Consider the following 14,383-nt stretch of genomic DNA (forward strand, 5'->3'; position numbering starts at 1 on the left):
GATCCTGACTTTTCTAGTTTTTATATGCTCCTCTGGAACGCCAGTTAAAGTAGTGACATCCTACAGAAAAACAAGCCAAAAAAAAAAAAAAAAAAAAACAAGCCAAAAAAAAAAAAAAAAAAAACATATTTCAAACAGCCTATATACTCACTAATGTACTTTTGTTGTTTCCTATATTCATACAACTCCATTCAGATTTGTTCATAAATTGAGAGAAACTTTCTGGTTTATTTCACTACCATTCTGATATTTTACAACATAAATTGCTATTTAGATACCTGTAAATGGTTTATTAGGGGGAGGTGGTAGGAGACAGTGGAAAAGGATTGTAAAAAAATTTACGCCCTTTTGTCCAACAAAGCATTGGCATTTTCTGAAGAGACTGTTTGCTAAGAGAAGAGCCTATAGTCAACAATGCTCTTACTTTGTGAACAAGTGTGAACTAGTCAGAGGAGAAAAAATATAAAGGAAATATGAAAAGGGGATATAAAAAGTATATCTTTATTTGCATGTTTATTTAAATCTTTTTTTTTTGAAAATGATTTTAATATAATTATATCATCTACAGCCATCTGATCTTTGACAAACCTGAGAGAAACAAGAAATGGGGAAAGGATTCCCTATTTAATAAATGGTGCTGGGAAAATTGGCTAGCCATAAGTAGAAAGCTGAAACTGGATCCTTTCCTTACTCCTTATACGAAAATTAATTCAAGATGGATTAGAGACTTAAATGTTAGACCTAATACCATAAAAACCCTAGAGGAAAACCTAGGTAGTACCATACAGGACATAGGCATGGGCAAAGACTTCATGTCTAAAACACCAAAAGCAACGGCAGCAAAAGCCAAAATTGACAAATGGGATCTAATTAAACTAAAGAGTTTCTGCACAGCAAAAGAAACTACCATCAGAGTGAACAGGCAACCTACAGAATGGGAGAAAATTTTTGCAATCTACTCATCTGACAAAGGGCTAATATTTAAATCTTAAATAGAAGACAATCTGTTATTTACAGTTTCTGTGTCAAATTGCTTACCCACAAGGCATTACCTTCAGAGGGAAACCTGAACTTTTTGTAAACAATTAAAATTAACAACTTTAATTAGCATTTTGATGTATCTCCCTTTGGTGAAACCTACTAGAGAAATGATACGATCAAACATACTCTGCAAAAGTAATCCCAAACAGTGGCACAATTCTTGCCAGAATGTGAGATGAAATCAATGGTAACTTTAACTTGATTTTCTATAATGTTATCCAGTAACAAATGCTCATTTTAAAAATGCACAGAATTTTGATGCCCCAGAATAGATACATTTATCAAAACATAGTGGCAGTCAGGACACAAATTAGTAAAGTAATTCAGAGTTTAAAACCTATTTATGCCTACTGTTTCATTATTGGAACTCTAAGCACGTGGGAGTTATTTATATCCTACTGCTTAAGGCCATTGCCAAGGTCTGATTGCAAACATTCAAAAAATTGCAACCTCAGACATAAATGGGTTAAACCTCCATTTAGTAATGGTAAAATATTTTATTTGATCAAAGTAAATCACACTGGGGTCAACCATATGCTTAATAATGAAGCATTTTAAAATCATGGTTCACTTACTAGCGTAAATTTTGGATAACTTGGTAAAAACAAGAGTTAACATAAAAACGATTATACCAAACTTGTGAAAACTAGAAAATGTCTGTGAATTTTTATGTCATTATAATACACACCCTAATGAAGACTAATGTTTATTTGTAGTTTCAATCTATCAATGCTATGAACCAAATAATTGGCAAGAATACTTACCTGCAGTACGTACTAGTGGGAAAAACACTTAGGCACATTTCTGACTTGACTAGTCTCTCTATCCACAAGATTGAAAACCAGTTCTTTAAAGTTATTTTAGTTGGCAACCAATCCTCTATTTAACACAATACCTTTCCACCTGCATCAATAATTAGGTGTGGCTACTTTGTCACAGCTTGTCTGTTTAGAGAAACTATGAAAATTATCCATATAAATATTTACACAAATATGCACTTCTAATATGTGCCTACATTTATTTATTTTTAAAGTTTCTCTATATCTAGGTTAAAGTAAAAACAAAATGAGTGAAGTTGGCACATAATTTTTAAAGGTGTGAAATATTTTAATTGGTAATTTCTAATATTCAGGTTCAACTTCAAAAAAAGTTTAAGCATTATTACATTTAATGACTTCCTGAAGCATATATGTCTCTACTTAAGAGCTTAAGTGGCTCAACTCCTGGGAAGTCCTCAATGTTTAAATCCTCCTTTGAATTCACTGTAATACTTGCAATCTGCCATAGTAGTTTATTATTTAATATTATATACAGCTTAAGCTGGGTATAAACAAACACTATAAGCATGTTATAGAATTATGGGGTGGGGCATCTTTTCCAAATTCCAAAGCATTCCCTCTGTTCTGAGCTGAGTTCATAAAAGCTGGAGCTGTAAATTATGTCTATTTTTAGAACTATACGAAAGGAAACACATTAAACTCTTAACACTAGTTACCTCAGGAAGATTAGAGGAAACACTTTTACTTTACCTACTTCTATACTGTGATACATATATGTCAAAGTGATTAAAGAACTTAAGATTTTAAACTTTTTCAAGTTTTGAAAAAAATTGAAATAGTATTTCTTGATTTATACTATAAAACAGTATTTGATCTACAAAGTAGAAAGGACAGTATAAATTTTAGGATAGAAAACCTTTTTTAAAAAGTGTCTACACAATGTTGCTAAGCTATTTATATTTTGAACTCGTAACTACCAAACTTCCATGTCTCCTCAAATTACGGCAATTATTTGATATCTTCCCCTAATTTAAAGTTGGCATTTGAACAAGTGGGTTTCTGATTTTGGGAATCCAAGTTGTCATGACACAGAATCACTGTTTTTGCATGCAGAAGACATGTAAGGTACTACAGCCCAGTTGAGCTGCTGCCAAAGACAGAATAAAGAGGCTTGGCATCTCTCATATACTTGACACCTAAAGGGCACAGAGGCTCTAAAATTCCTAGTCCCTGTAGGCACACTCTCAGTCTAGACAACCTGATTTCTCACACTTTAAAAATGCATCACGACACCCTATTGTTATCATTTCATCCACACAGCTTTGGCTAGTGACAGAAGAACCTGTTCTTTAAGTGCATTTCAATGGGTTAAAGCTCCCACTCCAAGATTCCATGAAAACAATGTAACACTTGAAAAGAACTACGAGGCGCTATGCTGAACTCTACTTGTGTCTTCAACGCTTTGTGTGGTTCCCTCTAAATTCTCACGGAGCTACCTGAGATCTAACTTCCACAAAAAAAATTTAAAATCTGTAAACTATTTAAATTATATTGAACTAACTGTATTCTTTATGGATTTCTACTTTTGTATGGCAATATGGATCACCTGTGAGTTTTTGAAACCTATTTAGAAAAGCTAGAAATGCTTTGGAGAAAGACGTCACTATTGCCTTTTACAAATTTCTCATTTACTGGTAAAATAGAGATAAATAATTTATAAATAATAATTCAAAAAACGAAATCACATAGGTATGAAAAGCCTTCAAGCTGGCACCTGAAGAACCTCAAGACTCACCAATTAATAATTATCTATAAATTCCAATAAAACAAGCTACTCCATAAGTAATATACACAGATTTATTGAATTTTAAAACTTTTAATTGTTGAATAGTTGGGTCAAGAATGAAACCTATGTTTCCATTATTAATGTCATTATCCTAATAAAGTTTCAGAAATACAACCTTATGTACAATATGCTATTTTAATAAATGATAACTAATAAGTCAATAATTCACAGATTAAGGGCATTCAAGTCAAAATTTGCTAATGGAAAGATGCATGTTATAATTCCAAAGTTCATTCTTTCAATACTATATCTTCAACAATTTTAAATTTTGGAGGAGATGATAGCTGACCCGCCATTTCACAAGTCTACATAAATGAAGAGGAATTTAAAAAATCACTATGAATGTACCAGTATACGTATATGAACTTTATTCTTTCAAATACCAATTTCCATGATAAAATATTAGCTTTCCATATTAAAATTGTATGATTCGGTTATCAACTGTCTCCATTTATCTTCTGTGAATTCAACTTTTTTTTTCTTTAACAAAGGAAGCAGGGAACAAGCAATGGGAAGTTGGTGTCAAAATGCAGAAAAACCTCCCAGCAAGCTTCTTGCAACCACCCAGGATTTAGAGTCTTGCTGGCCGCTCTCTTTTCAATACCAGAATTTCACACATTTCAATGACTATTATGACTTCAAAGAATCAAATTTTCATCATTGTCCGTCATCTGCCGGTTGATTTGTATAAAGGAGTTCTTCTGCATGCACTCCAAACAAAAGCCTCCTTACTTTTGTGGCTATATATCAAGTTTAAAAGTTTTGTTTGTGACAGTTGTGTCTTTGGTAAATTAGGGTAACACTGAAGGAGTGCAGCTGCTCTGCAGGAACCTCCTTTTTGGCACCATTTCACTTAAATAAAAACTGAATAATTAGCTTCTGCCTTTATTAAACCACAAAAATGCCACTGGCCTTAGTAATTACTTCCGGTTGCCCCACCCACTTAATCTTAACAGTTTACACTTGTCATAAAGAGAAATAAATGTAAGGTTTTTGCACTTTGGGATGCATTTTTGCTAGATCTCTCAGTACACCCAGAAAATCCAAAATTTTTACCATGCTTTTCCTAGTAAGTTCATTAAACTGCATATTAGTATGAATCAATGCTGAAAAGTTTTAGTAGAGTACATACTGAAACATTAAAAATACTGCTTACAGAAACTTGTTCTATTGCAGACTATTAGTTATTTACAGCTAAAAGTAATCTAAATTTGATGCCTGAATTTATATTCTATTTCAACCATGAAAGATGTTAAAAGAAAAACAAGTCTTAGGCCTGTAATAAAAACTTTCTTTCAAGTAACCTACAGATACTTAAAGCAAGAAACTCATTAAAGGTCTCATAAATAAGGACATTTTACAAAATAAATTTTATAGTTTAAAAAATATAAAGAGTTGGCAGATAGTATTATCATATCTATTTACTTACTGTGGAAGAACCTGAACACTTCTAAAAACTTAGGGGCCATAAGGATTCAGATATAATAAAAAATATAAAAATAAATTTGAGTTGTGCCAGTAGAACCAACTTTTGTTTGTTTGTTAAAGTAAGAAATTGATGTTGGAGTCCAATCAGGCAATGAATTAAGTGTTGGAATGTGACATCTGTTATATTTTGCATACTGGGCAAAATTATCATCGAGCCAAAAGTGTAGTTTAAATGAAATGCTGTGGATAATATGATAGAAATAGTTCATGCAAATGATGCTACTGATCATACAAGGAGTAAAAAACTAATAATTAGAGACATGTTTTTCAATCTCAAACTATTTTTACCATTCCTAGATCCTTCTGAGCAGGAAAGCCCTGGCTAAAAGCAAAGGACTGAGTCAAAACTGGGTTGGAATCCCAGTTCTCAACTTTGGGCAAATTAATAGACCTCTCCTTTTTCATCACATATAAAATCAGTTTGCTATGCTAAAATGAGTACTAAATAACATATGTGAAGTGCTTACCTTCAACAACAAAAAGAATGTTTCTCATTTATTCAACGTATTTTTAGCACCTACTACATATTAGACACCGAACACAATGAACAACAGTGAAAACAGGATCTCTGTCCTCAAGAAAATAACAATTAAACATTTTTTAAAGGACATTCTCTGTCCAACCACACCAGCTCTCAGGGAAGTTTGTAATAAAGATCCCGGTCTTTAAGGGGATTCTGTCGTCTCAACCTTAGCTGCTTGGTTAGTCACTTAGTTAATGTCACAGGTTAATGTGTGCGTGATTACAGGCATGCCACGTTTCATGGGAAACTGGAGATCCATAACCACTATAACAACAAAGGTCTTTTCTTTCTTTTTGCCTATCTTTGGAAAGGGTTGTCTCCTCCCAATTTCATGTTAAAATTTGATCCCCAATGTTGGAAGTGTGGCCTAATGGGAGGTGTTTTGGTCATTGGAGCAGATACCTCATGAATGGTCTGGTGCTGTCCTTGTGGTAATGGGTGAGTTCTTGCTCTATTAGTTTCTGCAAGAGTTCCTCCAAGAGCTGGTTGTTTAGAAGAGCCTGACACATTACTTCTCTCTCTCTTGCCTCCTCTATCACCATGTGATCTCTGCACAAGCCGGTTCACCTTCACCTTCTGCCATGAGTAGAATCAGCCTGAAGTCTTCATCAGAAGCAGATGCCGGCACCATGCTTCTTGCACAGCCTACAGAACCACGAACCAAATATACTTCTTTTCTTTATAAATTACCCAGTCTCAGGTATTCCTTTAGAGCAACACAAATAGACTAAGATACTGCCCACACTGGCTCCTTCCTCTTCCTTCTGGACCTTTTTTTCCATTTTCTTCTGCTCCCCTTTCCTCCTTCTGATCTTCCATAAAGTAACTTTGAATCTTGATATTTTCCCCTTCAAGTTCCTACTTTGCCATCCTTCTGTCTACCCCTGCCAGACTCCCTCTCTTTCCACTCCAGCCCCTCAGTAATTTGAACTTCAAGTACCCCTACTCTCCAGGGATTTAAGGTATCCCAAAAGCAACCATGTAAGGCTGAGAAGAGGAAAAAAAAACTATCTGAAAACAGAAATGGATGTTTTGTTCACTTAGATGAACTTTGGGGAAAGACAACTGCTAGATGTTTCCTCAGTCACTCACTCACCTAAAAATTTCATCCACAGCCTCCGTAAGAAAAATCTTTGATAATAGGCAAAAATACGTTACAAAACTCCTCCTTGGAAAAAACTTACATTCTTTTTCTGTGCCTTTGAGATGTAAATTTTCTACCTGTCTTCTCTTGAACTCAATAGTTATCTTTTAGAAATACAAACTTCAGGGAGACAACTGTTACCAAAAGAAAAAAAGAGACAGGAAGAAGCAAGTTTAAACATAAGTTTAACTATTTAGTTTCTTTGCTTCTATGGTATTTTTGATAATTGCCTGATTTTTCAACAAGAAAAATAAAATGATGCTTAGCTTTGTTTAATGTCTCAAGAAGTTGTCATGAGCAGTTTGAGTATAATTGTTGAGCACAAGTAAGTTAAATAAATATAACTGGAGTAAAATTTGTAAGTGAACTTTTCAATAATAACATTTTATACAAGACGTCAACTTAAAAAGAGGTTCCAAAATCTTTTTGGTAACTTGCAACCTTAAAGTTATACTTAAGTAAGATTAAGTGACAGATATTCATTAAACGTCTAGGTCATTTCTTAGTAAAATAAAATGCTGAAACATTAATTGCTGAACATAAATTTGAATTTATATACTTTTGGCATATTGCTTTTATACACTATAGAGTATCTAAACATATTTGGTCTGTTAATAAAAATGAGAAATTGTACTATAAGGAAGCATGTTTCTAGAAATCATAATATTAATCTACAGAATATTACTACATGACAGTTCACAATTGTTAAGTATTAAAATTCTAATATATATATAGTTTAAGTTACAAATTTAGAAGGGTGAAGAGAAACAACTTTTATACAAAAAAATATGCAATAAAGGATGTATTTTTTGGTAAGAGAAGTTCTAAGGCATGAGGATATATTTTCCATTATGGGAAAAGAGAGTAAATTAATTCCGTGCTAAAGTAAAATGAGTAGTTTGCCAGAATAAGAGAAAAAAGCAGGAAGAAAAAGCAGTTGGATATTTGTTTCAAGACTAAAAAAGGCTTATGGAAAAGGAATCTTGGGGAAAAAAAATCTTATCTCATGTGGTCAAAGATGGCTGAGATTGAATGAATTCATTTACATAGTTTTATTAAAATTAGCTATAGCTATAGTATTAATAGTACACTGATGCAAAACTAGAAATTAGGTTTTCTCTGTTAAAATGACAAATTTTCCTGGAGTACTGATTTAAGAAAGTGAAGGTTTTCTTTATCTGTTAAGTAACTGGCCAAATAAACAAAGATTTTGTGTTTTATCAAGATAATTTTTTTTTAACTTTTATTTTAGATTCAGGAATACAAGTGCAAGTTTGTTATATCGGTAAACTGATATCATGGGAGTCTGGTGGACAATTATTTCATCACCCAGGTACTAAGCATAGCACCTAATAGTTATTTTTTTCTAGTCCTCTACCTTCTCCCACCCTCCTACCCCAAGTAGGCCCCAGTGTCTGTTGTTCCCTCTTTGTGTCCATTTGTTCTCATTATTTAGCTCCACATATTTATAACTATGTAGTTTTCTGTATTTGCCTTTAAAATCTTTTGTAACTGGTGATGTTTCACAGTGCCCTATGGGCCTATTTAATCAAATGCTTTAAACTTTTTGACATTTTTTTACTTCTTAAAGTAAAATTCTTATTTTTATACAATATAGTTACTTGCACAAGTTCAGGAAGAATCTGTTCTTGTAACAGGAAATTGTGTATTTACTGCTTATATTACCAAAGCTTTGACTAGAATGTCTTTTAAACCTCTAATTTTGGATCTTTCCAGAGGGTCCCTGGAAAGTCTCAAAGGATTTGTCTCTCAACCTGTTGGAGATATTAATTAGGCTTATTTGATATATTAAATTATATAGGAAGCACTGTTAAATAATAAGTGATGTTCAGACTTCCCAAAATTATTATCTATGACTATGTTATTAATGAGCGTTCCATAAATTATTTGACATTTCAAAAATTCTGATATGTTCTGGTGTAATGCTATCGGTCATAATTCTGGCTAGTATGTTAACATTTTGTATACTAAAAAACTGCCAAACTTCCTTGCCAACTGCATCATTATGATAATGAACAGTCATCAGACTTTTAACCATGGCCATTTTAAGTCTTCTGTCATTCATAAGACAGTTACTATATATTTTGATCCTTTTCTGAAAGTGTTTGCAGTGAGCTGTAGTTTAAATTGCCTCATCTTCAAGAAGATTAATGAAAAAGACTGACAAGTACTCTAGAACACAGATTTCTGGTAACTTTAAGATTATACCATTGGACTGCATAAAAATTTCCAGAACTCAAATGAAGAAACTAATGGGTTCGTGAAACTGCTCATCAAGATCAAGCAGAACAAGAACTAATTACATGAAGGTGAATGAACTAATGAGGATAATTGTTTGTTTGTCTGAAACATTGCGGGTCTTTAATGTTTTGTTTTCCAGATTTAAGGAAATTCGTTTTTCTTTTCTTTTAAGCTATCTATATAGCTCACAGCAATTTAGCAAAGTATACTTTTATAAACAAAAATTGAAAAAATTCTCTCCCTGCATAATCCTTCTAGAATCCGGGAACTATTAGCAAGTATTCTTATTTTTATATCATAGTTACTTGCACAAGTTCAGGAAGAATCTGTTCTTGTAACAGGAAATTGTGTATTTACTGCTTATATTACCAAGACTTTGACTAGAATGTCTTATTTTCAAATACAACCAAATAACTTTAAAAAGTGAAGTTTGACTCTATGGAGCCAATAAAAACCCTTTATGGGTTAAAAAACTAGAATACATGGTTGTATGGTTGCCTTACAGCTAGGTGAGTAAGGAATGCCACTTCTTGGAAGGCCCAGGAACCTCAGGATATTTGGGGTCCTCAAAGAGGAATTCACCTAATCTCTAGGAATGCAAAGTCTTATGAAGAGTCCTTGGCTTGGCCTTCTAGTCTCGAGAGGCTTTTACAAATTCAATTTGAGACTCCTCATGAAAAGTTCCAACAAAACAGACTTAAAAAGAGCCTATGCTGCACATAATGTAAATAATCAGGCTAAGTATATTAGTCTGTTCCCACATTGCTATACAGAAATACCTGAAACTGGGTATTTTATAAAGAAAAGAGGTTTAATTGGCTCACAGTTTAGTCAGCTGTACAAGAAGCATGGCTGGGGAGGCCTCAGAGAGCTTTTACTTTTCACTGCAAAGCCAGAGCAGGCATCTTCATGTGGCTGGAGTAGAAGGAAAAGAGAAGAGGGCAGATGCTACATACTTCTAAAAAACCAGATCTCATGATAACTAATTTACTTACTATCACTAGAACAGCACAGACGGGATGTGCTAACCTGTTCAAGAAGAACCACCATGATGATCCAATTACCTCCCAACAGGCTCTACCTCCAGTGTCGGGGATTATATCTCCACACGAGATTTGGTAGGAACACAGATCCAAACCATATCACTAAGTTTAGTATGATTAAACTTATTTTGCAAACAAATTAGTCTTAGTTTGATTATCCTTGATAAAAATGAGGATGACTGTAGAAAGAAAAATTATGTTTTAGAAGAAAACTACAGTGCACCTATTAGATCTTAGCACATTGTTTTTGAAGTTTTGTTACTTACCTACAAACTGGAATGAATCCTAAATTCTTCTGGTTTCTTCTAATATCTAGCTACAGTTGTCCAAACTAATATTTCTAGTTTTCTCTCAACCTTTGACTTGGAATTACTGAAATTAAAAGTTCCCTTTTCCTGAAGTCTTATAAACTGAGGCTGGATAAATTGATAGAAACTTCAGAGAAATCACAACTCATGTGTAGACAACGTTTATGACATTCAAACTGCAAACCAGGAAAATCTATCAGACTGCCACTGCCTGTAAAACTTTGGTTTTTTAAAAAATCTGTTAGCTGGATACAGTGACATGCGTCTGTAATACCAGCTCCCAGGGAGGCTGAAGTGGGAGGACTGCTTGAAGCCAGAAGTTTGAAAGCAGCTGGGGAGACCCCATCCCTTTAAAAAATAAATAGTAAGTAAAACATTTGTTATGCTTTTTTCTTGTTAATCTGTCTTTTGTTACAGTAGTGTCAGTCATAAACTTTGCAATGGGTATTCAAAAGATTTTCCTCCTAATAGTAGTATATGATTTGACATATGACATAACCAAATCAAGTTTACTAAGGAACTATTTTATGATGAATGCAATTTTAGAAAAATGATGTAAAAATACAATTTTTCCCCCAAATAAGAAAAATCTATTGGAACACCTTTTTGCATTTTTGTAAGGAAAACTTAAAAATCTTAGTTTTCTAAGTTCAAACTTTGGAACAACTGAAATTGTTGAAAAATATGCTTAACAAATAAATCAAGGATCAATGCCTCGATAAAAACCAGTATGTTTAACAGAAGCATTTTGAAAATTATTAAATATATTTTTTAATACAATTACAAAAACGTAACATTTGATAATTTCAACTTTTTAGCAGCTAAATGGATTTGCTTTTTAACCCAATACTTCAGGATTTTTTTTTTTATTTTTACTTATTTATTTATTTTGAGAAAGGATCTCACTCCATCATCCAGGCTAGGATGCAGTGGCATGATCATGGTTTACTGCAGCCTTGAGTTTCTGGGTTGAGGTGATCCTACCACCTCAGCCTCCTGAGTAGCTAAGACTATAGGCCACATGTCACCATGCCTGGCAAATTTTTTGTATTTTTTTTTGTAGAGACGGGGTTTCACTATGTTGCTAGGCTGGTCTTGAACTCTAGCAATCCACCTCCTGCTGAGTAGCTGGGATTACAGGCATGAGCCACCATGTCTGGATGGATTTTTTGGTTGATTGGTTGGTTGATTATTTATTTATTTATTTGACAGAGTTTTTGCTCTGTTGCCCAGTCTGGAGTGCAATGGCGTGATCTCAGCTCACTGTAACCTCTGCCTCCTGGGTTCAAGCAATTCTCCCACCTCAGCCTTCCAAGTAGCTGCAATTACAGGCGCCCGCCACCTCGCCTGGCTAATTTTTGTATTTTCAGTAGAGATGGGGTTTCACCATGTTGGCCGGGCTAGTCTCGAACTCTTGACCTCAAGGTGATCTACTTGCCTTGGCCTCCCAAAGTGCTAGGATTACAGGCATGAGTCACCACACCTGGCCGGATTTTTCAGATTTTTAAATCATCAAGTCATGTACCTATTTTAGGATACCTGGCAGCTTTTCAGAAGCTATAATAAAAGGTGGGGGGGGGGGGAAAGTCTGGCCATTAGGTACCTGGAGCTTATATAACATTACCTTTTGCAAAGAACCAATCTAAACCAGATAAGATGGAATATGTCTGTAATCCCAGCTACTTGGAAGGCTGAGGCAAATCAACTGTTTGAGCACAGGAAATTTTAGACCAGCCTGGGCAATAAAGCAGGACCCACAGGGAAGGAAAAAGGTAAGAGGAACAGGAAGGAGGGGGAAGGGAAGGAAAAGAAAGGGAAGCCAAGAAAGAACAGAACAGAACGGAACCAATCTATTATTTCTTAACTAAATAATACTCTTCATCTCCTGGTAATAAATTAAAAAGACTAAAGAACATATAGCATACATTAAGAATTATGAAAACAAAAGGTATGGCAGTAAACAACTAAAGATGAAATAATTCTTAAATAAACAAACATCAGGACAAAGGGCCAGAACATAAATTTCCTAAAATCAAGCAATGGTTTAAGCAATAAAGGAACTTAATTATATCTGAAAAGGACATTGGAAATAAGAGAAAATAATGGATTGAAAACTGGATGCTTATGATTTAATAATGAAATATTCATGAGGCAATGATGTGCAAGTCAAACTAGATTGCAAGAAGGCATATTAAAAAAGTGTAAGGGGATTCCTTGTCAATTTAGCATAAGAATAAAAAACTATGCAACAGAAGTTTCCTTTCTATTGTTAAGAACTGGTCCTAGCTCAGTTGCCTGAATATACTATTAAAACCAGGGAAGTACTAAGTAAGCAAATATACACAAACCTTAAACATTATATTATAATGCAAGAATGTACATGTGCATTCTTTTAATAATCTGATTTGGGCCATGCCTTTTGAGTACAGGTCCATTTATCAGAATCCCAAGTGTTGTTTTTTCCATAAACTATCAAGAAAATACGCCATCTACAATTTATAGTTTTGGTTTTGTAAATGTGGAGTGAGAATATAAAAATGTTTGTGAAATAATCTGAGTCCAAAATTTGTCTAGAATTTAATGATTTCCTTTTACACCACACACAATCCTTTTACTCGAAATACTTTGACAGGAATTATTAGTATGGGGGAGACAAAATATCTTTTCTTCTACCCATCTTAGGTTCATGGTTGAGAGTCCCAAAACAAAAGACAGTTTAACAAGAGAAAAAGCATACAAATTTATTTAATATAAGTTTTATGTGACACGTAAGGCTTCATATGGAAATGAAGATCCAAAAAAGAGTTAAACCTGTGTGTTTTTATGGGTAGGCTAGATGAAGAGTGTTTTTATAGGGTAGGCTAGAAGTAGTCAGAAATATGATACGACAAAGGGGGTGTGATCTAATGGTAACATACTGCAGAAACTTAGCAAAGCTTTTTGTTCAGATTCTTCTCTGTGATCCTTTATCTTCCTCAACATATAGGTAAGGCACCTCTCACAAAAAGGTTGTATAACCTGCTTCAGGGAAAGGTTAAAAAAAATCCTTCATTTTACAACCTACCTCATAAGAGACAGGGAGCAGGGAAGGTCAGAATGACCTTTTGCTTCTGCTTTCTTCATAAAATATTCAATATGCCACGTCGCCATATTGTGGGGTTGCAAGTCTTGAATACTATCATTAGAAATTCACCTTTATCGTCTTCTCAAAGTATTCAACAGAACTGTAACAGAAAGGACTCTCTTGTCCTCATATAAGCAGACTGTAGCACTCAATTACATTATGAATTACAATGTCAAGTATAACTGGCAGAGACAGGTATGGAAGTAAGCTCGCTGAGTCTTGAGAAAGCATACGACTCAATGACAGAGCTGAAGTTTGGCAATATACTAAAATGAAGCCTTAATTAAGCTATATATGTAGTATGTCAAGGGTGTTAGTAGGTATATTTTATAAATAATTGAGAATATCAATAACTGAGCACATTTTTAAAGGTTGGTTTTAAAGATTCATTAACAAAGCCATTGTTGCAAAAGAACTGTCACAGTGTAGTAGATGGATCCTGCTGCAATCCATAATGGTATCAGGCTACCACTCTTGCCTTTTACAAACTATAAAACTAGGAAAGTTGCTGGGTGCCGGTGGTTCACGCCTGTAATCCCAGCACTTTGGGAGGCCGAGACGGGTGGATCACGAGGTCAGGAGATCGAGACTATCCCATCCTGGCTAACACTGTGAAACCCCATATCTACTAAAAATATAAAAAATTAGCCAGGCGTGGTGGCGGGCGCCTGTAGTCCCAGCTACTCGAGAGGCTGAGGCAGGAGAACGGTGTGAACCCGGGAGGCGGAGCTTGCAGTGAGCCGAGATAGTGCCACTGCACTCCAGCCTGGGCGACAGAGCAAGACTCCGTCTCAAAAAAAAAAAATAATAAAAAATAAAAAATAA

The 14,383-nt window shown here is 34.4% G+C and overlaps 1 protein-coding gene across 1 annotated transcript in view; it reads right to left on the reverse strand.

Annotated features, from left to right (window-relative positions):
• The window catches only part of NDUFS4 (NADH dehydrogenase (ubiquinone) Fe-S protein 4, 18kDa (NADH-coenzyme Q reductase)), a 127,751-nt gene that overhangs the window by 32,028 nt on the left and 81,340 nt on the right, over positions 1-14,383 (reverse strand). The window lies entirely within an intron of this gene.

Source organism: Mandrillus leucophaeus, unplaced genomic scaffold (assembly GCF_000951045.1).
Source record: "Mandrillus leucophaeus isolate KB7577 unplaced genomic scaffold, Mleu.le_1.0 Scaffold597, whole genome shotgun sequence".
NCBI classification, from domain to species: Eukaryota; Metazoa; Chordata; class Mammalia; order Primates; family Cercopithecidae; genus Mandrillus; species Mandrillus leucophaeus.